The sequence below is a fragment of the Eucyclogobius newberryi genome, unplaced genomic scaffold, assembly GCF_026437365.1.
Source record: "Eucyclogobius newberryi isolate DKJ021-1_F unplaced genomic scaffold, fEucNew1.0.hap1 SCAF_18, whole genome shotgun sequence".
In the NCBI taxonomy this organism is placed as follows: Eukaryota; Metazoa; Chordata; class Actinopteri; order Gobiiformes; family Gobiidae; genus Eucyclogobius; species Eucyclogobius newberryi.
The window spans coordinates 31,962,356-31,988,329 of record NW_027315812.1 but is presented as its reverse complement, the minus strand read 5'-3'; positions in this window follow the sequence as shown (position 1 = coordinate 31,988,329).

Below are 25,974 nucleotides of genomic sequence, written 5' to 3'. Positions count from 1 at the left end.
TCCTCCTCCTGCACGCTTCTCCTCCTCCTTCACACTTCTCCTCCTCCTGCACGCTTCTCTTCTCCTCCTCCTGCACGCTTCTCCTCCTCCTGCACACTTCTCCTCCTCCTGCACGCTTCTCTTCTCCTCCTCCTGTACATTTTTCCTCCTCCTGCACTCTTCTCCTCCTCCTGCACACTTCTCCTCCTGTACACTTCTCCTCCTCCTGTCCACTTCTCCTCCTCCTGTCCACTTCTCCTCCTCCTGCAAACTTCTCCTCCTCCTGCACACTTTTCCTCCTGCACACTTCTCCTCCTGCACACTTCTCCTCCTTATGCACACTTCTCTTCCTCCTGTACACTTCTATTCCTCCTGCACACTTCTCCTCCTCCTGCACACTTCTCCTCATGCACACTTCACCTCCTCCTGCACACTTCTCCTCCTTATGCACACTTCTCCTCCTCCTGTACACTTTCCCTCCTCCTGTACACTTCTCCTCATGCACACTTCTCCTCCTCCTGTACACTTCTCCTCCTCCTGTACACTTCTCCTCCTCCTGCACACTTCTCCTCCTCCTTTACACTTCTCCTCCTCCTGCACGCTTCTCCTCCTCCTGTACACTTCTCCTCCTCCTGCACGCTTCTCCTCCTCCTGTATACTTCTCCTCCTCCTGCACGCTTCTCCTCCTCCTGTACACTTCTCCTCCTCCTGCATGCTTCTCCTCCTCTTGCATACTTTTGCTCCTCCTGCACACTTCTCCTCCTCCTGCATGCTTCTCCTCCTCCTGTACACTTCTCCTCCTCCTGTACACTTCTCCTCCTCCTGCACGCTTCTCCTCCTCCTGAACGCTTCTCCTCCTCCTGTACACTTTTCCTCCTCCTGCACACTCCTGCACGCTTCTCCTCCTCCTGCACGCTTCTCCTCCTCTTGCATACTTCTCCTCCTCCTGCACACTTCTCCTCCTCCTGTACACTTCTCCTCCTCCTGTCATACTTCTCCTCCTGTCCACTTCTCCTTCTCCTGTACACTTCTCCTCCTCCTGTACACTTCTCCTGCACACTTCCCCTCATGCACACTTCTCCTCCTCCTGCACGCTTCTCCTCCTCCTGCACGCTTCTCCTCCTGCACACTTCTCCTCCTCCTGCACACTTCTCCTCCTGCACACCTCTCCTCCTCCTGCACACTTCTCCTCCTCCTGCACACTTCTCCTCCTCCGGCACACTTCTCCTCCTGTACACTTCTCCTCCTCCTGCACGCTTCTCCTCCTCATGCACACTTCACCTCCTCCTGCACACTTCTCCCCCTTATGCACACTTCTCCTCCTCCTGTACACTTTTCCTCCTCCTGTACACTTCTCCTCCTGCACGCTTCTCCTCCTCCTGTACACTTCTCCTCCTCCTGCACACTCCTGCACGCTTCTCCTCCTCCTGCACACTCCTGCACGCTTCTCCTCCTCCTGCACGCTTCTCCTCCTCCTGTACACTTTTCCTCCTCCTGTACACTTCTCCTCCTCCTGCACACTTCTCCTCCTCCTGTACACTTCTCCTCCTCCTGCAAACTTCTCCTCCTCTTGTACACTTCTCCTCCTCCTGTACACTTCTCCTCCTCCTGCACGCTTCTCCTCCTCCTGCACACTTCTCCTCCTCCTGTACACTTCTCCTCCTCCTGCACACTCCTGCACGCTTCTCCTCCTCCTGCACACTTCTCCTGTACACTTCTCCTCCTCCTGCACGCTTCTCCTCCTCCTTCACACTTCTCCTCCTCCTGCACGCTTCTCTTCTCCTCCTCCTGCACGCTTCTCCTCCTCCTGCACACTTCTCCTCCTCCTGCACGCTTCTCCTCTCCTCCTCCTGTACATTTTTCCTCCTCCTGCACTCTTCTCCTCCTCCTGCACACTTCTCCTCCTGTACACTTCTCCTCCTCCTGTCCACTTCTCCTCCTCCTGTCCACTTCTCCTCCTCCTGCAAACTTCTCCTCCTCCTGCACACTTTTCCTCCTGCACACTTCTCCTCCTGCACACTTCTCCTCCTTATGCACACTTCTCTTCCTCCTGTACACTTCTATTCCTCCTGCACACTTCTCCTCCTCCTGCACACTTCTCCTCATGCACACTTCACCTCCTCCTGCACACTTCTCCTCCTTATGCACACTTCTCCTCCTCCTGTACACTTTCCCTCCTCCTGTACACTTCTCCTCATGCACACTTCTCCTCCTCCTGTACACTTCTCCTCCTCCTGTACACTTCTCCTCCTCCTGCACACTTCTCCTCCTCCTTTACACTTCTCCTCCTCCTGCACGCTTCTCCTCCTCCTGTACACTTCTCCTCCTCCTGCACGCTTCTCCTCCTCCTGTATACTTCTCCTCCTCCTGCACGCTTCTCCTCCTCCTGTACACTTCTCCTCCTCCTGTACACTTCTCCTCCTCCTGCATGCTTCTCCTCCTCTTGCATACTTTTGCTCCTCCTGCACACTTCTCCTCCTCCTGCATGCTTCTCCTCCTCCTGTACACTTCTCCTCCTCCTGTACACTTCTCCTCCTCCTGCACGCTTCTCCTCCTCCTGAACGCTTCTCCTCCTCCTGTACACTTTTCCTCCTCCTGCACACTCCTGCACGCTTCTCCTCCTCCTGCACGCTTCTCCTCCTCTTGCATACTTCTCCTCCTCCTGCACACTTCTCCTCCTCCTGTACACTTCTCCTCCTCCTGTCATACTTCTCCTCCTGTCCACTTCTCCTTCTCCTGTACACTTCTCCTCCTCCTGTACACTTCTCCTGCACACTTCCCCTCATGCACACTTCTCCTCCTCCTGCACGCTTCTCCTCCTCCTGCACGCTTCTCCTCCTGCACACTTCTCCTCCTCCTGCACACTTCTCCTCCTGCACACCTCTCCTCCTCCTGCACACTTCTCCTCCTCCTGCACACTTCTCCTCCTCCGGCACACTTCTCCTCCTGTACACTTCTCCTCCTCCTGCACGCTTCTCCTCCTCCTGCACACTTCTCCTCCTCCTGCACGCTTCTCTTCTCCTCCTGCACGCTTCTCCTCCTCCTGCACACTTCTCCTCCTCCTGCACGCTTCTCTTCTCCTCCTCCTGCACGCTTCTCCTCCTCCTGCACACTTCTCCTCCTCCTGCACGCTTCTCTTCTCCTCCTCCTGTACGCTTCTCCTCCTCCTGCACACTTCTCCTCCTCCTGTACACTTCTCCTCCTCCTGTCCACTTCTCCTCCTCCTGTACACTTCTCCTCCTCCTGTACACTTCTCCTGCACACTTCTCCTCATGCACACTTCTCCTCCTCCTGTACACTTCTCCTCCTCCTGTACACTTCTCCTCCTCCTGCACACTTCTCCTCCTCCTGTACACTTCTCCTCCTCCTGCACGCTTCTCCTCCTCCTGTACACTTCTCCTCCTCCTGCACGCTTCTCCTCCTCCTGTATACTTCTCCTCCTCCTGCACGCTTCTCCTCCTCCTGTACACTTCTCCTCCTCCTGTACACTTCTCCTCCTCCTGTACACTTCTCCTCCTCCTGCATGCTTCTCCTCCTCTTGCATACTTTTGCTCCTCCTGCACACTTCTCCTCCTCCTGCATGCTTCTCCTCCTCCTGTACACTTCTCCTCCTCCTGTACACTTCTCCTCCTCCTGCACGCTTCTCCTCCTCCTGAACGCTTCTCCTCCTCCTGTACACTTTTCCTCCTCCTGCACACTCCTGCACGCTTCTCCTCCTCCTGCACGCTTCTCCTCCTCTTGCATACTTCTCCTCCTCCTGCACACTTCTCCTCCTCCTGTACACTTATCCTCCTCCTGTCCACTTCTCCTCCTCCTGTACACTTCTCCTCCTCCTGTACACTTCTCCTGCACACTTCTCCTCATGCACACTTCTCCTCCTCCTGTACACTTCTCCTCCTTCTGCACACCTCTCCTCCTGCACACTTCTCCTCCTCCTGCACACTTCTCCTCCTGCACACCTCTCCTCCTCCTGCACACTTCTCCTCCTCCTGCACGCTTCTCCTCTTCCTGCATGCTTCTCCTCCTCCTGTATACTTCTCCTCCTCCTGCACGCTTCTCCTCCTCCTGTACACTTCTCCTCCTCGTGCACGCTTCTCCTCCTCCTGCACGCTTCTCCTCCTCCTGCACACTCCTGCACGCTTTCTGTCCTCCTGCACGCTTCTCCTCCTCTTGCATACTTCTCCTCCTCCTGCACACTTCTCCTCCTCCTGCACGCTTCTCCTCCTCTTGCATACTTCTCCTCCTGCACACTTCTCCTCCTCCTGTACATTTCTCCTCCTCCTGTAAAATTCTCCTCCTCATGCACACTTCTCCTCCTCCTGTACACTTCTCCTCCTTCTGCACACCTCTCCTCCTGCACACTTCTCCTACTGCACACTTCTCCTCCTGCACACCTCTCCTCCTCCTGCACACTTCTCCTCCTCCTGCACACTTCTCCTCCTGTACACTTCTCCTCCTCCTGCACGCTTTTCCTCCTCCTGCACACTTCTCCTCCTCCTGCACGCTTCTCTTCTCCTCCTCCTGCACGCTTCTCCTCCTCCTGCACGCTTCTCCTCCTCCTGCACACTTCTCCTCCTCCTGCACGCTTCTCTTCTCCTCCTCCTGCACTCTTCTCCTCCTCCTGCACGCTTCTCTTCTCCTCCTCCTGCACTCTTCTCCTCCTCCTGCACACTTCTCTTCTCCTCCTCCTGTACACTTCTCCTACTCCTGCACGCTTCTCTTCTCCTCCTCCTGTACACTTCTCCTCCTCCTGTCCACTTCTCCTCCTCCTGTACACTTCTCCTCCTCCTGTACACTTCTCCTCCTCCTGCACACTTCTCCTCCTCCTGCACACTTCTCCTCCTCCTGCACACTTCTCCTCCTGCACACCTCTCCTCCTCCTGTACACTTCTCCCCCTCCTGCACTCTTCTCCTCCTCCTGCACACTTCTCCTCCTTATGCACACTTCTCCTCCTCCTGTACACTTCTATTCCTCCTGCACAATTCTCCTCCTCCTGCACACTTCTCCTCCTTATGCACACTTCTCCTCCTCCTGTACACTTCTCCTCCTCCTGCACTCTTCTCCTCCTCCTGCACACTTCTCCTCCTGTACACTTCTCCTCCTCCTGTCCACTTCTCCTCCTCCTGTACACTTCTCCTCCTCCTGCACACTTCTCCTGCACACTTCTCCTCATGCACACTTCTCCTCCTCCTGTACACTTCTCCTCCTTCTGCACACCTCTCCTCCTGCACACTTCTCCTCCTCCTGCACACTTCTCCTCCTGCACACCTCTCCTCCTCCTGCACACTTCTCCTCCTCCTGCACGCTTCTCCTCCTCCTTCATGCTTATCCTCCTCCTGTATACTTCTCCTCCTCCTGCACGCTTCTCCTCCTCCTGTACACTTCTCCTCCTCGTGCACGCTTCTCCTCCTCCTGCACGCTTCTCCTCCTCCTGCACACTCCTGCACGCTTTCTGTCCTCCTGCACGCTTCTCCTCCTCTTGCATACTTCTCCTCCTCCTGCACACTTCTCCTCCTCCTGCACGCTTCTCCTCCTCTTGCATACTTCTCCTCCTGCACACTTCTCCTCCTCCTGTACATTTCTCCTCCTCCTGTACACTTCTCCTCCTCATGCACACTTCTCCTCCTCCTGTACACTTCTCCTCCTTCTGCACACCTCTCCTCCTGCACACTTCTCCTCCTCCTGCACACTTCTCCTCCTCCTGTACACTTCTCCTCCTCCTGTACACTTCTCCTCCTCCTGTACACTTCTCCTCCTCCTGTACACTTCTCCTGCACACTTCTCCTCATGCACACTTCTCCTCCTGTACACTTCTCCTCCTCCTGTACACTTCTCCTCCTCCTGCACCTCCTAGAGGTACATTTTATCCAATTTGAACTAAACACTAATCATTATGTATCACGCTTCAAACAACTTTGTTTGTTTTTTTCTTTCTTTTGCTCCCAATCAAATGTTTATACTTTGTTATCTCAGATACTGATCCCATCTCAATCCATCAGGAAGCTTCTTATTTGTTATTAACACACTTTAGTCTGATGCTATGCCTTTATAAACATAGGTGGGCAATATTGAATTTAGCTCCATTCAGATTAAATTATTATATATTGCCTAAATAAAGTAAGCCTACTTAAAAAAATCCCCATTCTTTGTTATAATGTTTGCACAATATTAGTCCTCCAGAGTACAGAGCATCACTCGTAGTAAAAGAGGTTATGTTTGAGTCCTCTGTTTCAAAGCGCTATGTTTTTTCCTCATATCATTTACAGTGTGTCTGAGGCAGAAGTCTAAGAGCGAATGACTACTTAATATACATGTAAACCAAAATAGTTTGGTTTTCACTTTTAAGGCTCAGTGAAGAAAAAGAAGAGGTAAAACAAATAAAATGTCTGTCAATATTCCTCGACGTTCACAGACACCAGAAGGAAGTTCACAGAATCGTTCGTCGGCAGTAATACAGTATGTTCAGTTGTTATGTTCACCAAAATTATGAACGCGTTCATGAACTTTCATCGGACACTGGAGGTATGTTTGTACCAAGTTTCATAAGTCTACAACGAAAAAGTCCTAGCGAGTCATTTTGTGACATTAATTCTTTTAGACCCAAAAAAACAATTTTTCACCTATCCTGAATTTTGGGTTAAAAAAATAAAAGTTTCCATTGACGTTCAGGGGGTCAAAATTGGGGTGGTTTGTGGGAGAAAAAAATAAATGAATTAAATGATGAAAACATTAGGAGATGCAAAAGTACAATAAGGTTGCTGCACCTCCAGCCAAGACTCTGTAAAATGTTTGCGGAGGACACCACCCTCAGCGGGCTCATCTCGGACGGAGATGAGTCTGTCTACAGGAGGGAGGTGGACCGGCTGCTGTCCTGGTCCAGCAGTAACAACCTGTCGACCAATCACCACCTAGTGGTGAGTCGGATCCGCTGGCAGAGCAGGAAGCCCTACAGACTTGGCAGGTCTAATTGCATTGTGAGAGTCTGTTGGTAACGTCAACTCACACCTGCTGACCTCGACTGGGGATGTGGTCGGACGGTGGAAGGAATACATTGAGGACCTCCTTAAAGGTCCCATTCCATGCAAAATCAACTTTTCAGAGCTTTTGAACTTCTTACAGTGCTATTGGTGCCTCATATATGTGCCCAAAGTGTTTTTTGGATTGATTCCTGCAGTTTTTAGCGAGAGTACAGTCTATATCCTTTTCCTCGGATCTGCAGACGGACGGGGCCTACTCACAAGGACGCGTCATAATCACTGCATGGACGCCTGGCCTGTTTACATTCCCTCTGTCTCCACGCTGAGACTACGTCACGGGTTGGGCGGTGGAGGCGGATTGCTCTTCGCAAGGGTGGGGGTGAATATCAAACCAAGCCGTTTGCATTTCTGGGTTTATGAGAGGGGTCCAAGGTCTAGGTGATATTTCATAACTATTATGTTATGGGAACGGGAAACGGGAAAAAAAGCATGATATGGGATCTCAGAGTAGAGTTGCTGCTCCTCCACATCGAGAGGAGTTAGCTGAGGTTACTTGGGCATCTGTTCCTTGGCCTCTCCCTGGGGAGATGTTTCAGTTAGAGGGAAGAGGCCCCAGGGAAGACCCTTGCTGGAGGGACCATGTCACTCGGCTGGCCTGGGAACGCCTCAGGATCCCCCCAGAGGAGTTGGAGGAAGTGTCTGGGGAGTGGGAAGTCTGGGAGTCCCTGCTTAGACTGCTGCCCCCACGACCCGGCCCCGGATAAACAGAAGAAGATGAGTGGATGGATAACAGGTCATTAAGCGCTGAAGCACACAAGGCTATTTTCAACCCACCTGTTGTTATTTTATTAGATCATTCACTGCAATTTGGGAAACAGCTTGATTGATAAAATATGCTTTAAAAATAAAGTGGTCCCATTAGCAGTGACAAGTGTGTGAGTGGAGCACCCCCCTCATCTTTGAGCGCGCTGCACAGAGGTACTCACTGCAGCTGGGGCCCTGACGGATGCCCTCCTGCGCCGCAGAGACACCAGCTCATCAGACGGGTGCCTCGGGGCCAGCTAACCCTCACGTGAACTAAAACACAGAGCAATATCACTCTATCACGGCCGCCTGCTCCCCCTCTATGTGAGCCGAGAAAACACACAGTCACACAGACACACAGTCCTCCATGGAAATGATTGGGGAATCTGCGCTTAATGGCCTACTAACAGGTTTTACAGCCACCTCTGAAACCATGCACTGTTCTAATGGGATATCTACTCAGTCACAGAATAATACAAGTACTATAGAGCTGGACTTACAAGCTCCTCTTTCTCTACTAACACATTTACACCACATTGTTAACTTGATCTTCTTGTTTGAAGGAGCGGGTTTGATCCAAAACCCTACAAAGAAATAAGGAAGTATTAATCTGGCCTCACGATGGGACAGTAGTAAGAGATTCAGCTTAAAAGCCTTTTTCTGCTGAGTTTGCATGTTCTACCTTTGTCGGCTTTTTCTTGGTAATCCGCTTTCCCGTGCCTCTAAAAACATGGACAAAAGGCTCTTCCCTTCTGTTTGATAGGTGCACTCACAGTAGGCTTTTTGAACTGTGCCATGCTCAGCCTGGATTACGAAGCATTCTGTGGGACACTCACAGCGGCACAAACCAAATGAATGAACCTGTCTCTAATTTGGAGAGGAAAGGTAATCATGCACCAGCCATGTGTTTCAAGCAGAGTTGAAATACTTATTTCTCTTAAGAGCAGAAATGTCAGGGCGCATGAACAAGTCGAGCGTGTGAGCGTACATAACCCACCTCCCCCACTGTACCACTCTTTGGCACAAATCGTATTGAAAATTTGAACTCAGTGACCTCTGATTTTGAGTGACCCTGTGAAAAAATATTGAAAGACCGCTCAGTATCTTCACCTCAAAAATTAATTAACGAAGGGCCGATGGGAGCCTGACGCCCAAACAGATGCAGTAAAAAGAAAGAGGCCATCACAAAAAATATATGACACAAGCTGTACCTACAATCTACTACTAGTACTAGACAGACATTATAATGGACAGAAAGAAAATTGGGGGTTTGGATCACAGTTTGAATGGACTTCGGACTGAGTGGGACCAGTATTTTGGATTTAGTATATCGGGAATTTGTTTCTATGGATGTTTTGTCCTACACACACAAACACACACGCACGCAAACACACACACACACACACACACAAACACACACGCACACAAACACACACACACACAAACACACGCACGCACGTGCACACACAAACAGACGCACAAACAGACGCACGCGCACACACAAACACAAGCACGTGCACACACAAACAGACGCACAAACACACGCACGTGCGCGCACACACAAACACACACGCACACACACACAAACACACGCACACAAAAACACACGCACGTGCGCGCACACACAAACACACGCACGCACAAACGCACGTGCACACACACACACACAAACACACACACACAAACACACGCACACACAAACACACGCACGTGCGCGCACACACAAACACACACACGCACACAAACACACGCACAGACACACACGCACACAAACACACGCACGCCCACACACACAAACACACTTTATACAGCTTTATACCACTCTGAGGCAAACCCATCACTTCACTGAGATTTATTGTTTGTTGTCTTTTCATTGCACTTTGAATTTCAATAGTTGTTATTTCAACATCCAATTTTTGGTTTTGCGCTTCGTTATGTCGGGTAAATTGAGGGTCCAATAATACTGATAGTATGATGAAATGTTTTTTGTAGAAGGATTCAAATGATGATTGTATTGGGTCTTGTTTAAAATTACATTATTCTGTGTCTCGTGTTTCTGTTGTTTTCTGAGCTTTCAAGCAAATCATTTTGAGAAGTTTGAACTGCTTTGTTTGGTGAAGAGCTTCTTTTCTTCCCTGTGAGGTCAGGTCATTAATCTCACCCCTTGTCTTTTTAAGTACCTGTAGCATTTGAGGATCCTTGTTTGGGCATGTTTAGCTTCCAACAGTTTTAGTTTGATATGTAAATTGTTTAATCTATTCTGCCTTTGTTTCTTTTTGGCCGAGGCGACAACATATACGCTGCCCCTGAAAACTGCCTGTGCTGCATCCCAGAGAATGTGAAGAGTATATATATTGAGAATATGTCTCAAAGTCCTTTGATCATTTTTACAAATTGTTGGTCATTGTGTGTTGTTTCTGTTCCAGATCGACAGTGATGTAAATAGGAGCATGATCACTTAAATCTGGCTGGACGCCTCGGACGGTGAGTTTATGTTTTGGACGCGTGTCTGGGGCGTCTGCCTTCAAATGTACAGGCGTCCCACTCCGGCGTCAGGCGCGAATTTGTACACAGCTTTAGGCAAGTTTATTTGTATAGCACAATTCGTACACAAGGCAATTCAATCAGCTTCACACAACAAGAAAAAAATGCATTCAAATCACAAAAGATGACAGAAATCACAAAAAAATGTAAGACAGAGGTGTCAAACTGGTAGCCCACAGGCCGAATCTGCCCCCCAAACAACATTTCTAATTCATATTTAATAATTTCCGGTAGATATATTGCGTTTTTATTGCTAGAACTACAGGTCCCATAATCCTTTGCGGTGGCCGCCCCTCCCCTGCGCTGCTCTGCTGTGTGTGCTGCTGGTGCAAGTGCTGAAGGCTGAGAAGTGTCGAAGCGCATTTGCAGACTTGAGCAGAAGTTTGAGCGAGGAAAGAGACGTTTGGCTTTGGGAAACATGTGGAATAAAGACAGGAGACGGTTTTGTGAACGTTAGAGCTGTGCTAAAAGTGGAGCTAATGTGGAGCTAACAACAAGAAAACTTACCTCTGTGATGATGCTCTAAGAGGAAAACATCCAAACCAGAGCAAACCTGGACAGATCAGGAAGCACAGGAAAAAACACAGGTTAGAGTGTAATAAAGTATGAACTGTGTCCACACTAATGTGACTGTGAACACAAACACAATGCACTCATTTGAGTCACTACATAAATCATTTGTCACTAAGAACAGCTTAAATGAAAATAGCTCATATTGAGTTTGAGCAGAAACACGTCTGTGATATGAACATTTCATATCAGAAATCATATCAAAAGTCCATGTTCCTGATCCTGCTGATGCATGAATATGGACTCAGTCTTTCACCTGCTGTTGATTTGTGCAACAGTTTCCTCATAGAACAACAAGGCTATATAAAGCTATTTATTTCTTATATTTTTTTATAGTAATTATAGTAATTTTTTACATTATGTTCGGCCTGCGACCCAAAATGAGTTTGACACGTTTTACTTTTTACAATACTTTTATACTATGGTATATGTTTTTAGCTTGGATTTGAACATTGTCAGAGTAGAACCTGTCTCACATCTTCAGGAAGAATGTTCCAGATTTTAGCTGCATAAAACTGAAACACAGATTCACCATGTTTAGTCCTGACTCTGGCACCAGCAGGAGGCCGGTCCATGTTTAGTCTAGACTCTGGCACCAGCAGGAGGCCGGTCCATGTTTAGTCCTGACTCTGGCACCAGCAGGAGGCCGGTCCATGTTTAGTCCTGACTCTGGCACCAGCAGGAGGCCGGTCCATATTTAGTCCTGACTCTGGCACCAGCAGGAGGCCGGTCCATGTTTAGTCCTGACTCTGGCACCAGCAGGAGGTCAGTCCATGTTTAGTCCTGACTCTGGCACCAGCAGGAGGCCTGTCCATGTTTAGTCCTGACTCTGGCACCAGCTGGAGGCCGGTCCATGTTTAGTCTTGACTCTGGCACCAGCAGGAGGCCGGTCCATGTTTAGTCCTGACTCTGGCACCAGCAGGAGGCCGGTCCAGGTTTAGTCCTGACTCTGGCACCAGCAGGAGGCCGGTCCATGTTTAGTCCTGACTCTGGCACCAGCAGGAGGCCGGTCCATGTTTAGTCCTGACTCTGGCACCAGCAGGAGGTCAGTCCATGTTTAGTCCTGACTCTGGCACCAGCAGGAGGCCTGTCCATGTTTAGTCCTGACTCTGGCACCAGCTGGAGGCCGGTCCATGTTTAGTCTTGACTCTGGCACCAGCAGGAGGCCGGTCCATGTTTAGTCCTGACTCTGGCACCAGCAGGAGGCCGGTCCAGGTTTAGTCCTGACTCTGGCACCAGCAGGAGGCCGGTCCATGTTTAGTCCTGACTCTGGCACCAGCAGGAGGCCGGTCCATGTTTAGTCCTGACTCTGGCACCAGCAGGAGACCGGTCCATGTTTAGTCCTGACTCTGGCACCAGCAGGAGGCCGGTCCATGTTTAGTCCTGACTCTGGCACCAGCAGGAGGCCGGTCCATGTTTAGTCCTGACTCTGGCACCAGCAGGAGGCCGGTCCATATTTAGTCCTGACTCTGGCACCAGCAGGAGGCCGGTCCATGTTTAGTCCTGACTCTGGCACCAGCAGGAGGCCGGTCCATGTTTAGTCCTGACTCTGGCACCAGCAGGAGGCCGGCCCATGTTTAGTCCTGACTCTGGCACCAGCAGGAGGCTGGCCCATGTTTAGTCCTGACTCTGGCACCAGCAGGAGGCCGGTCCATGTTTAGTCCTGACTCTGGCACCAGCAGGAGGCTGGCCCATGTTTAGTCCTGACTCTGGCACCAGCAGGAGGCCGTTACAGTCTAATCTACTGGAGACAAACACATGGATAAGTCTCTCCAAATCTGGTTTTGACACTATATTTTTTATTTTGCCAATGTTTTTTAGATGGTAAAAAGCTGCTGATGTTATTGATTTGATGTGTTAAAGTTCAAGTCTGAGTCCATTATTACCCCCAGATTTGTAACTTGGTTTGTAGGTTTTAGAGCGAGACTAACACTTTGTCTTTGTTTCTGTGACAAAGACGATGATTTCAGTCTTGTCTGAGTTCAACTGGAGAAAGTTGTTTTGCCTCCACAAACTGATCTGTTGGATGCAGTGACAGAGTGAATCCACTGGTCCATATTCACAAGCGACAGTGAAACATAGATCTGACTCGTCTGCATCATTGTGATAGGACACATTTTCACTGCGTATCAGCTGACCTAACGGCAGCATGTAGAGGTTGAACAGAAGGGGACCCAGGACTGACCCTTGGGGCACCCCACAGGTCAGGGTCATGTGGTCTGAGACACAAAGTACTTCCTGTCTTCCAGATAGGACCTTAACCAGTTTAGGGCGGGGCCAGTGATGTCCACCCAGTCCTCTAGTCTCTGTAAGAGGATCCCATGATCGACAGTGTCAAAAGCAGCACTCAGATCTAACAGAATTAAGACTGAGGCTTTGCCCGTGTCAGTGTTCAGGAGGATGTCATTTGTCATCTTGACAACAGCAGTCTCAGTGCTGTGATGAGGTCTAAAACTTGACTGCAAAAGTTAAAGGAGACCTCCAGTACAAAAGGCAAGCGAGTCTTCTTTGCCGGATATTCCATACATCTGTCCTTTCCTCCTGTTTCTACTGCAGTGGAACAACAAAATTTCCCCTTGTGTGACATTAAAGGATTATCTTATCTTAGCTACTCGTTTTCCCTCGCTGGGACAATTCTCGTCCTTCGGCTCGGCCTAAATGTATATGAGTAAAGGAAATGGTATTGCTTCTCTTATTTTAAGTTGATTTTTACAAGCCACTTGCCAATGCTATAAGTGAAGTACAATACTGAGCAGTTCTCTGGACAAATCCGACTATATTTATTCAAAAATCTGCTCTCTTTTCTATGTAATGCATGGTTTATTTTTAAATTCATATTGGGACATAGACAACTTCTCTGCTTGACATTTCCGAGAAGATGAGACCAACAGATGGTGAGCACAAATAGATGGACATGAGGGTGATTAGAAATGCCCTGGAAAATACGTTCACTGTGAGCCAGTTAAAAGTTATATTTGCTAATAACATGCTTGTGACAATTCAGGCCACAATATAATCTATAATATACTGTAGTCTTGTCCAAAAAAGTAATTTGTTTATGTGAGGATCTTTATAATTCAATACGTTTGACTTTATGAAGCTGCTCACACACATGAGGAATGACATATAAGACAACAGTTGTGAATGAAAGAAAATTAAGGATTTCACTAATGTATGGTGTAACCAGGACAGGCTGACAGCGGCTGAATTACACTGAATTAATGAGATGAAGCAGAGGAAAGATTAACTTGGTCCACAACATCAGAAAAAACAAAACAAAAAGTCCAGTTACTTCAACTTTTGGCCAAATCAAACAGAAACAACACTAAAACTAAGGGGTATGTTTAATTGTGAAAGTAGGAGTATTTCCACACGCACAAACTTCAAAGAATAAGAAAAACATTCATCAGTGAGGCTAACCGGGAAAAAGGCTTCAGTTTGCTAGAGATCCTAAAGATTGGACTCTGGAGGAGGGGAAGAAAGTCATGTGGTCTGATGTGTCCAGATTTAGTGCCTACTGCACAAGCCCCTGGGTTGTGCTATGAACTGTACCCATAAGGCCTAGTGCCTACTGCACAAGCCCCTGGGCAGTGCTATGATCTGTACCCATAAGGCCTAGTGCCTACTGCTCAAGCCCCTGGGCAGTGCTATGATCTGTACCCATAAGGCCTAGTGCCTACTGCTCAAGCCCCTGGGCAGTGCTATGATCTGTACCCATAAGGCCTAGTGCCTACTGCTCAAGCCCCTGGGCAGTGCTATGATCTGTACCCATAAGGCCTAGTGCCTACTGCTCAAGCCCCTGGGCAGTGCTATGATCTGTACCCATAAGGCCTAGTGCCTACTGCTCAAGCCCCTGGGCAGTGCTATGATCTGTACCCATAAGGCCTAGTGCCTCCTGTACAAGTCCATGGGGGCAGTTATGATCTGGGGTTGCTGCAGTTGGTCAGGTCTAGGTTCAAACACATTATGTGCCCAAAGAATTAAGTCAGCTGACTCCCTAAATATACTGACCAGGTTATTCCGTCAATGGATTTTTTGTCTTCCCTAATGGCACGGGCATATTCCAAGATGACAATGCCAGGATTCTTTGGGGCTCGAGTTATGGAAGAGTGGTTCAGGATCCACAACAGAGAACCACAACAGAGTCCAGACCTTAACCCATTGACAATCTTTGGGACAAGCTGGAGAAGACTTTACACCAGGGGTGACCAAACTATGGCCCTGGGGCCAGATGTGGCCAATTTTAGTTGACCCTCAGGCTTCCTGCTAAATTTGCTCAAACAACGTTTTGCTGCAAAATTGATACAATTCTGCTATCATGACCTAAATAACAACCATTATGATGTGAGCCTCATTAAAGCCGTGGAGGCTCATCAAAACTATGATTCACTACATTGTTACGTTGTCTATGGCCCTCCGCTATGTGTACATTTAAAAATGAGACCCTCTGCAAAAAAGTTTGGAAACCCCTAATATACGCAGTGGTCTGACTCTCCCATCATCGTTACAAGATCTTGGTAAAAATTTAATGCAACACTGGATGGAAATAATACTTATGACATTGCAGAAGCCTATTGAAACTATGCCACAGCAAAAAAGTAAAGCTAATGGCAAAATATTTAGAGTGTGTGACCTTTTTTTTTGTGGCGACTTGTATTTTGACCAGGCAGTGTATAAAGTAACCACGTGCAACAACAGAGAAAGTGCCAATGCAAAAGGGAGTGTCTACAGAGCCGCGGCGCGCGGCTGAAACTGCTGGGCTATTTGACCGCGCCGTCTGCAGCCACGGCCATGCAAAAAAGGTGGGAGGAGGGTCCAGAGCAGGTTTAATCCAGCAGCGGAAAAATAAATGATGAACTCTAGCTCCTAAAACAGGTGTAACTTTTAGCCTTTTTACAACTAAGTTTAAATCCTCCAATAAAACATAACCATACCATTGTAAATCACCAAATAATAAAGATGAAAGATGAACAGATGACAAACTAGTGCTATCCCCCACATCGTCTTGAGTTGGCCCGGGACCCTTTCACACAGAAACTACTCTGGGGCTGCCCCAGATAAATTGTCTGTTTGCTGTAACCCGAGTCAACATTTTTCATCTGGGTCGGTAGGTCGGCAAATTCTTATTTTTTTTTACTTCGAAGGCAAAAAAAAAGATCAAAATTTTGTCATTTTTTGAGTCGGAGTGACCACCAGGGGTCAGGCTTCAACAGTCAATGACGGAAAACGTCTCAACCCGATCGAGAGACTAAAGCTCACGATTTTAAGATATTTCAATCGACCTTGTGTACGTCGTTATCCTTTATTTTGGTAGCTAAGACGAGCGGGGGGAACATGCGGGGGACACGGGCGCCGCCATGTTTGTTGTGATGACGCTGCTTGGCGTGTTTCAATCCCAGAATGCATCTGCGTAAGTCAAATTTCACACCCTGACAGAGAAACACTTGTCCTATGCAGACTCCAGTGGCGCACACAGAGGCTAACCAACTTGTTGAAGGCAATATAACGACTCCTACGTGCGTTCTGTTTTGTGACAGACGCATGTGGAGGAGTGACTATGAAGACGTGCATGTGTTACGCGGTGCATTTTCAGTCCTTTGGGATGATAGACAGGTTTAATAGCGGGATACAAATATTCAACACGGCGTTTCAGGAAAGACCGGTCGGTGAGTCGGCGAAATAATTGAGAAATAAAAGATTTAGACGCTTTTTCAACAAAATGCAGATTTTTTTTTTTCTGATATTGTCTTTGTCATCATATATGACAAATTCTGCATATTTCAGCCACTGTCAAATCCCGTTTTTTCTATTCTGCCAGTGACACGCAGTGACCGCCAGGGGTCAGGCTTCAACAGACAATGAGTTAAACGTTCTCCGCTCGTGTTTCATTCAAGTTTCATTTTCATTTCTTTTTCGGCTTCGTAATATTTTTAGCGAGTTCCAGTGACACAAAATTATTCAACACGGCGCTTTTTTGAAAAAACAGTCGGTGAGTCGGCGAAATATAAGAAAAATAAAAGAATTTGGCATAATTTTGACAAAATGCTGATATTTTTTTTTCAGTCGGCTATAATTTTGACGGCTCGGTCGGGTTACGGCAAACAGACGTATTATTTTGCTCTGCCCAAGGTAAATGTTTCTTAATCATTAACTAATCATTGACAAAATCAAACTAATTATTTACAAACATGATGTATTAATCATGAACAAAAATTAACTGGGTGCACGGTGGCAAAGGCGGTTAGGCCGCTGAGGAAGCCATTGATGAAGCCGCTGATGAAGCCATTGATGAAGCCACTGATAAAGTCACTGATAAAGCCGTTGAGGAAGCCACTGATGAAGTCACTGATAAAGCCGTTGATGAAGCCGCTGATGAAGCCATTGATGAAGCCGCTGATGAAGCAACTGATGAAGCCACTGATGAAGCCGCTGAGTTAGAACAGCCAGCAATACAGCAGAACATGGGAAAGACAAGGTCCTCTTCAATTTGGAATTCTTAAAAGATTATGATTTTGTTGTTTTAAGCTGCAAATTCTGCCTTTTGAGGCATTTTGTAACTTTAGGTTACTTTCGTAACCCCGGTTCTCTGAGTAGCATGAGTGAGACGTCTCACTGATCGGTCAATGTAAAGCATTAAAATGTCATTGGCATTCTTCATAGGTGAGCGTTATTTTTAGTTGTGAGTATAAATAACACATGCATTTTGATCAAAAATGTAATCCGTACAAACAGTTTATTTGAAGTTTTATTTACACAGCTCCTCGTGCATGAGCTCATGAGACATCCTCCTGAACCAAGTCTTCACCCAAACAACTACCATAGCAGTCTTATAAACTAAAACAATATTGTACAATAATAATACACATGTAGACAGAAATGTTACATAAACAATTTTTCATACATTTATCTAGGTTGAATTTGGCGGAGGTCTGAAGTCAGTTTCTGGCTCTTGTGGCTGTCTGCACCTTCACCTTCTGTCATTCATGCTCAATACCATGTTATTGGAGACAACGGTGAAAGAAAAACAATGTATTTGTATACATTGGTCAAATTTATATTTACTGCAAAACTCTGGCATCTTTCGCTAATTAACCACATTTAACCACAGCTCTTGTTTATACTGTAACAATTTTTCATTACAAATAAAGTGTTGTGTGAGTGAAATTCTTCTGCACTCCCTTCCGAAAAGTGCAGCTGTAGCATTTACCTCTTAATGTGCAATTTAGGTAGTTAAAGACCCTGGCAGAATAAGTGGCAGAATAGAGTTGGAATGAATAAAATAATAATAAAGAATCAGAAGTTAGTAGGAGGCTGAGGACCAAACAATTACAGGTGGCTCTGTATTTTCCATTTTAGAAGTAATAATAAATATAACCGCAAGCGGCAATGATCGGCCCTCGCCACGCCGCCGCCACACCGCCGCCACGCCGCAAGAGGAGGGGGCGCTAACGCGCCCCAATTGTCCTTTTATTACGCCTACTGCTGAATCTGTGACGCTGTCACATCTTCTCCCCTTTGTTTTACCATCAAAAAGCTATTTTATTTTGAATTCTTGGCAAAATGTGCGGCTTTGCCGCACAGACACCGTGACTCTTTGAATGAAAATGTGGATAACTTTTGATGGTCCACCCCTGAAGATGAGTCCCACCAAATTTCAGGTTAATAGGGCTGACACCCTGGGAGGAGTTTGTGAAAGTCTAAAGTGTAAACATGTTCTGGCGATTTCCCCATTGGAATAACATGAAAGGTTTCGGTCATCGTTGGGCAACGCCATAACAATTATGACATGGGTCTCATTGACTTTTTTGATGGGGATGCTAAAATTGAGTTGTGTGTCAAATTTCATATAATTTCGCAAAACTAAACATTTAACCTCCATATAAAATCTGTAGGGGGCGCTGTGGCGCCAAATGAATTTATTTCACTTCAAGTAGGTTTAGGGCAAAGAGTTTAACAACTGATTCTAATTTGATGCAATTCGGACTTTATCTGCGCAAACGGCAGAAATTTTAAATATGGGAGATTTCTGAAATTTTAGTTACAGTTTGCGGCTTCGCCGCACAGAGACCGTGAGAGGTATCAATGTAATTTGGATAACTTTTGATGTCCCACTCCTCAGTAGCATTTTCACCAAATTTCAGCTTTTTAGGGCCAACGCCCTGGGAGGAGTTCGTAAAAGTACGACGTTTGGAAAAACTCCGAAGTCATGTTTAGCCATTTTTGAAGCAATATGGCCGACATTTGGTTCGGGGGACGGCGTTGCCGTAATAATATTTTTTACTTCTCTTGTCACCATCTACCTCTGCGCCAAATTTCATGATTCTACGATCAGATTTTTTTTGGGTCATTTCCCATCTCTCAATGCATTTTTGGTACATTTGGTGGCGCTGACGCGCCAATTTTTTTTATTTTAGAAAAGGGAAATAGCCAGAATGTAGAGAGGCACGATTTTTAGAGGTGTGCAAATTTTTGTGACTTTTCGTCAATGTTCACTGGGTGAAAAATAGGGGGGTTGGTCCCGAGAAGAAGAAGAAGAAAGAAAGAAAGAAAGAAAGAATAATATTCCGATGCGAAAACAATGTTTCCCATTTTTCAAATATCATAAACTATACATTTTCGGAAAGCGCTCGCGCTTTCCTACCTCATGGTGTGGGTCCCTGGTCACTGACGGGTACTTTCGATAATTTTGAGTGGGCTCCGCCCACTTTGTGTTTTTGGCCCTCTATACAGTAATAATGTTCAATTTTTGCATTACATGCTTATATGCACGGAACATGCAAGAGATGGGGAACGTATTCGTGAGCTACTTAGCGCAAATGAGTGCTTTATAGTGCGAACTTTTGCACGGGCTTCGCCCGTTTACAACGGTAATGTTCCATTTTCCTACAACTAATTAGTATGCACGGGGCGTGCATGAGTGGAGGAGTGCGTTAGTGAGTGTTTGGAAGTGGGCGAGCGCTTCGCGCTCGATTTCGTGCGCACTACGTGCGCACTTTCGCAGCCGTGCTTCGCACGGCCTTACGAGATTAATAGGCCTCTCGCCAGCTTGTGGCGCTCGGGCCTAATAATAATAATAACTTTTGTTTATATAGAGCTTTTCAGTGACCCAAAGACGCTGAACATAATAAAAAGGGGGGGGGGGGTATTTACAGACAGGGGGGACAACACGTACAATACACATTAATATACAGATAAAATGAACAAGACAGAATAAGTAGAGAGAAAAAGATGGGGATGTAACAGGGGGTAGAAGAGTAGGCAATGGGGTAGAGGAGGCTAGGGGTAGGGGAGGTCATAGGCTTGGGTGAAGAGGTATGTTTTTAGGCGGGATTTGAATGTTGTGAGTGAGGGAGAGTGGCGGACAGGTTGGGGGAGGGAGTTCCAGAGTCGGGGTGCTGTTCGGGAGAATGCTCTGTCACCAAAAGTTTTGAGTCGGGATGTTGGTGCAGTCAGGGTGAGAGAGGAGGAGGATCGGAGAGCTCGGGTGGGGCGGTGGGGGATGAGGAGGTCAGACAGGTAGGGGGGGGCAAGGTGGTGAAGAGCTTTGAAGGTGAGGAGGAGTATTTTGAAGTTGATGCGCTGCTTGATGGGGAGCCAGTGGAGAGAGCGGAGAACGGGAGTGATGTGATCACGGGACCGGGTGTGGGTGAGGAGGCGGGCAGCGGAGTTTTGGACCATTTGGAGTCTATGGAGGGAATGGGAGGAGATGCCTGTGAGGAGGGAGTTGCAGTAGTCGAGGCGGGAGGAGATGAAGGCATGGATGAGGGATTCAGCAGCGGGGAGGGTGAGGCAGTGTCGGATTTTGGCGATGCGGCGGAGGTGGAAGTATGAGGTCTTGACAATGTGGCTGACATGGGGAGTGAAGGAGAGGGTGGGGTCCATGATGACACCGAGATTGCGTACCAGGGTAGAGGGGGTGATGGTCGAGGTGTCGATGCTGAGTAAAAAGGGACCAGTTTTATTGAGAGTGGATTTGGTGCCAATGAGGAGGAGCTCTGTTTTGTCACTGTTCAGTTTGAGGAAGTTGAGAGTGAGCCATGATTTTATTGTAGAGATGCAGGTTTCGATGTGGCTGAGGGGAGGGTTTTGGGTGGATTTGGTGGTGAGGTATATCTGGGTGTCGTCAGCGTAGCAGTGAAAGTCCAGGTTGAGTTGGCGGAGGATGTGACCAAGGGGGAAGATGTAGCAGATGAAGAGGAGGGGGCCGAGGACTGAGCCCTGGGGGACCCCTGCGTTACTGGGGAGAGGGTGGATGAGTGACCGGAGAGGGAAATGAACTCTTGCCTGTTGGTGAGGTAGGATGTGAGCCAGTCAAGTGCAGAGCCCTCAACACCCAGTTGGCGCAGCCTTTGTAGGAGGATGGAATGGTTTATAGTGTCAAAGGCTGCGCTGAGGTCTAGTAGTAACAGGATGTTGAGGGCCCCGGAGTCTGCAGAGGTGAGGAGATCGTTGAGTACTTTGACCAGGGCTGTTTCAGTGCTGTGAAGTGGGCGGAAGCCAGATTGGAGGGGTTCATAGAGGTTGTTTGACTGGAGGTGGGTGTGAAGTTGGGCGGCGACGATGCGTTCCAGCGTTTTTGAGAGGAACGGCAGGTTGGAGATGGGGCGGTAGTTGGAGAGGTTGGCGGAGTCTAGGGTGGGTTTTTTGAGGATGGGGGTGATGGAGGCCAGTTTGTAGATGGAAGGAACATGGCCGAGGGATAAAGACTGGTTGAAGAGGGTGGTGAGATGGGGGATGAGAGCAGGGAGGCAGGCCTTGGTTAGAGTCGTTGGGAGGGGGTCGAGAGAGCAGGTGGTGGTTTTGGAAGCGGTGATGAGGTCTATGATATGAGAGGAGTTAACAGAGGAGAAGGTGGTGAGGGGAGGGAAGGGTGGGTGGTCAGGGAGAGGAGGGGGCAGGGGTGGGGGTGGTGATGGAGTTAATGGAGACGGCAGTCATGGAGCTGTTGATTTTGGAAATTTTGTCATTGAAGGCAAGGAGGAAAGAGTTGCAGAGGTCAGGGGAGGAGGGTGGAGTGATGTCCGGTGGCTGGAGCAGCTTGTTGACGGTGGAGAACAGGGTGCGAGGGCTCCGGTGGGAGCTGTTGATGAGGGTGGAGAGGTGGGCAGATTTGGCGGCTTGGAGAGCGTCACGGTAGGAGGAAATGTGTAATTTGAAAGCTTCGGCGTGGACGGTGAGGCGGGTTCTTTTGAGGAGTCGTTCGAGTTGGCGGCCAGTCTGCTTCATGGTGCGGAGTTCAGGGGTGTACCAGGGGGCGGGGTTGATGTATGAGACGGAGGAGGTTTTCCAGGGGGCTAGGGAGTCAAGGGAGTCGGAGAGGGTGGTGTTGAGCATGACAGCATAGTCGTCGGGGGAAGAGGGGGGGGGAGTCAGGGGGGAAAGCAGAGGATATGAGCTGGGAGAGCGTGAGGGGGTTGACTGACTTGATATTGCGGTAGGTGATGGTGCGTTTTTTGGGGTTGTGGGGCGAGGGTAGGGGGGCGGAGAAAAGGATGCAGAGATGATCAGAGAGTGGGAAGGGGAGGGGGTGGGGCTTAGATATGGGTAGGAGAGAGGAACAGACTAAGTCCAGAGTGTGGCCTTTGGTATGGGTGGGGAAGTCAATATGTTGGGTGAGATGGAAGCAGTCGAGGAGAGAGAGGAAGTCGGATGTCAGTGGGGCGTTGGGGCAGTCAATGTGGATGTTGAAGTCACCAGTGAGTAGGAGGCGGGCAGAGAGAGAGGATGCGATGGTGAGGAGTTCAGACAATTCAGTGAGGAAAGAGGGGTGGGGCTTTGGGGGACGATAGATCAGGATAGCGGTGATAGAGTTGGGGAGGGAGAAGGCGAGGTATTCAAATGATGAGATGGATGGAAGGTTGAGGTTCAGTTCAGTGATGGATGTAGATTTTTTATGAATAACAGCAAGACCTCCCCCACGCCCGGAGAGGCGGGGTTTGGCAGTGTAAGTGTAGTTGGAGGGAGTGGCTTGGTTGAGAGCATAGAAGTCCAGGGGCTGTTGCCATGTTTCACAGAGGAGAAGCAGATCAATGTTATTGTCCAGTAGCAGTTCAGATATAACAGGTGATTTGTTGGCGAGGGAGTGGCAGTTCAGCAGTGCAAGGGAGATGGATGGGGGCGCGGAGATGGATGGGGGCGCAGGGGTGGGGGGGCGGAGGTTGCTGAGGTTGGCAGTGCGGCAGGTGGGGGTGACGGGGGGGCGAAAACTAGTCCAGAGTGAGGGGATAGGTGAGCCGTCGTTGGAGTGTTGGTTATGGGAGAGACCAGAGCCCCTGTGGATGTAGCGAGGCCGGCGAAGGATCCCAGCTGAGCTAGCTGCAGAGGCAGCAGCAGCTGGGAGACGGTGGTTATGGTTGAGGAGGTGAAGGTCAGCAGCGGTGTAGGTGAGTAGGCGAGAAGTTGTTGGAGCGGTGGCCTGGAGGCGCGGGAGTGATAGTCCGAGGAGGAGATGGAACATAGCAGCAGATGAGAGTAATCCAGTTAGAATGTTGGCGGTGGCTAGAGGCTGGTTAACTAGAAGCTGGTGGGCAGAGAGTTGTGAAAAAGCAGCAGTGGACCGGGTGTTGAAGCTGGTGGAGTGAGTGGCGTTGGTTGCCCCAGACCTTGTCTGCACGGCAGGGAGGCCCCGCGATACCATGACGGACCTCAGCAGGTGTTAAGCCAGCTGTTAGCTGGCGGCTAGGGCAGTAGATAGTCCAGGAGTGAGGGAGGAGATGAGCGATGGACGGTGCAGTAATGTCCGATGAAGTTAAGGAACAGGGATGTAGACAGAAGACAACACAGAGACGCGGGAACAAAACAAAACAATGGAAACGACTAACAAAACAAAGACGTTGGGACAGAAGCGGCAGTCCACATACCAGACGCCGGCGTTGCTCTAGCCCAATCAAGACGCATTTGAGTCCAGTTTTGTGACCAGATCGCCCCCGTCTGTGGAGCGGGGAAAGCAGAGAAACGGGGCTGTACCTTGGTTGTATGGGGCTGCTTTTCTCCGGGTGGAGCCGGTGCCCCGCTCTCCGTGTCTGCTCCTGTGGCGGGCTGGGGCCACACCTTCGCCCAGGTACAGACCTCCGGGGCGGCGGGTGTGGGAGCGCGGAGCCGGTGTTCGGGCGTGGAAACGCCGGTGCAGCGGAGGAGAAGCGGCGCCGCGTGCGGCTCGTGGCGGTAATCACTCACGTCTTCGGTTGTGTTCGGTACCAAAGTGAGTATTTACATATTTACAGTTTGCTTTGGGTCACCTTAGATATCATTAACAATGTTTCAAATATAAGTGAGCAATAATCAAACAAGTTTGATTTTCAACAGTTTTGAATAATAAGTTCATGCATCAAAATAACTGGATTCCCAAAGTCAGTTGTCCACTGGTTAAGGGAGAAGTCTGCATGTAACTGGAATAGTCTTTTTTAAACGATGAATAGTACTTAAAAAGTGCAAGCATCCAATAGTCCAGCAGATGGATTAGTATATGGACCAAGAGCAAACAGTGTGCAAAGGGTTTGGAGTGTGTATCTTCTACCGCACTGGATGAGCAGTTGATTGTAGGGGACCCATTATGTCCTAAAAGACCTTTGCAAGACAGTAGTGACTAAAGCAACTGTCTCCACCAGAGCGTTTCCTCCTTAAACCAACATCTCTGATAAGAGACAGGATGGAAGTTCTCAGGATCAAGTTCCTTAAAGGTCCCATAACATGCAAAATGGACTTTTCAGAGCTTTTAACCTTCTTACATTGCTATTTGTGCTTCATATATGTCCCCAGAGTGTTTTTTAGATTGATTCCCGCAGTTTTTAGCTATTTTACAGACTATCTCCTTTCCTCGGATCTCCAAACGGACGGGGGGTGGATGCAAGACCGCGTCATAAGGGCAAGCACGCGTCACCATCCCCCCTCCCCCCTCTCCATCCCCCTCCCGCCTCCCGCCCCCTTCCCCCCGGCTCCGCGCTGAGGGGGGAAGGGGGGCTATTTAAGTTAGCAAACATGACTTCTTTTGTTTGTTTGCTGCCGCGGACACAGCTCGTTATTTGTCGTCAACATGCCTGGTTTGAGAAAATGTGTTTTCGGCTGTAAAAATTGCGTCAAACTCTTTACTTTGCCGAAAGATGACACAATACGCTGTCACCTCTGCCTGTTTACACCCCCACCGTCTCCGGGTTGGGCGGGGCACACACGCTCTGAGACTACGTCACGGGTTGGGCGGGGGAGCCAGATCGCTCTTCACAAGGGTGGGGGCGAATATCAAACCAAGCCGTTTGCATTTCCGGGTTGGTGAGGGGGTCCAAGGTCTGGGTGATATTTCTTAACTATTATGTTAAGGGTGTTGCACAACACTTATTATTATCAATGATACACTTAGGATAGACTACGAAACATGAAAAAAAGCATGTTATGGCACCTTTAACTGACTATATTTCACATCTATACTGACTTAATGCTGACTGTGTGATCTAAACTTGTGACTAAATCATGTTTTACTTTAGTTGCTATAAGAACTGTGTTTGAAATGTGTTCATGTCATACTTAATGTACTTCCTCATTACCTGTTATTGATGTGTGTTCATTGACGATGTTGCAGTATTTTGTTATAGTCACATGTCGTTTTTGCTGGTTTCAGTTAAATTTGTCCAAACTGAGAATAAGTGACCAAGAGTTAAAAGTCACTCCCACTCTTGGCCACGCCTCCGAGGCCAGATAAAACAGCAGACCAAGCCTCTGCTCGCTCTCTTCCCTTCGGCACGTGATCTGCCAGGACACACCGGGTCGGCATCAGCTCCAACTGTGTGGACTTATGGAGCATGTCTTCAACATGAGCCTGAAGCTGAGGGTGGTACCACAGGTCTGAAGACCTCCTGTCTGGTACCTGTGCCCAAGACACCGCGCGCCAAAGACCTCAACAGCTTCAGGCCGGTGGCTCTCACGTCCCACCTGATGAAGACACTGGAGCGGCTAGTCCTGGACCACCTCTGCTCCACAGTGAGCTCAGCCATGGACCCGCTGCAGTTTGCATACCGGCATCGGAGTGGAGGACGCCGTCATCTCCCTGCTGCACCGCTCTCTTGTGTCACCTGGAGAAGCCTGGCAGCTCTATGAGGATCCTGTTCT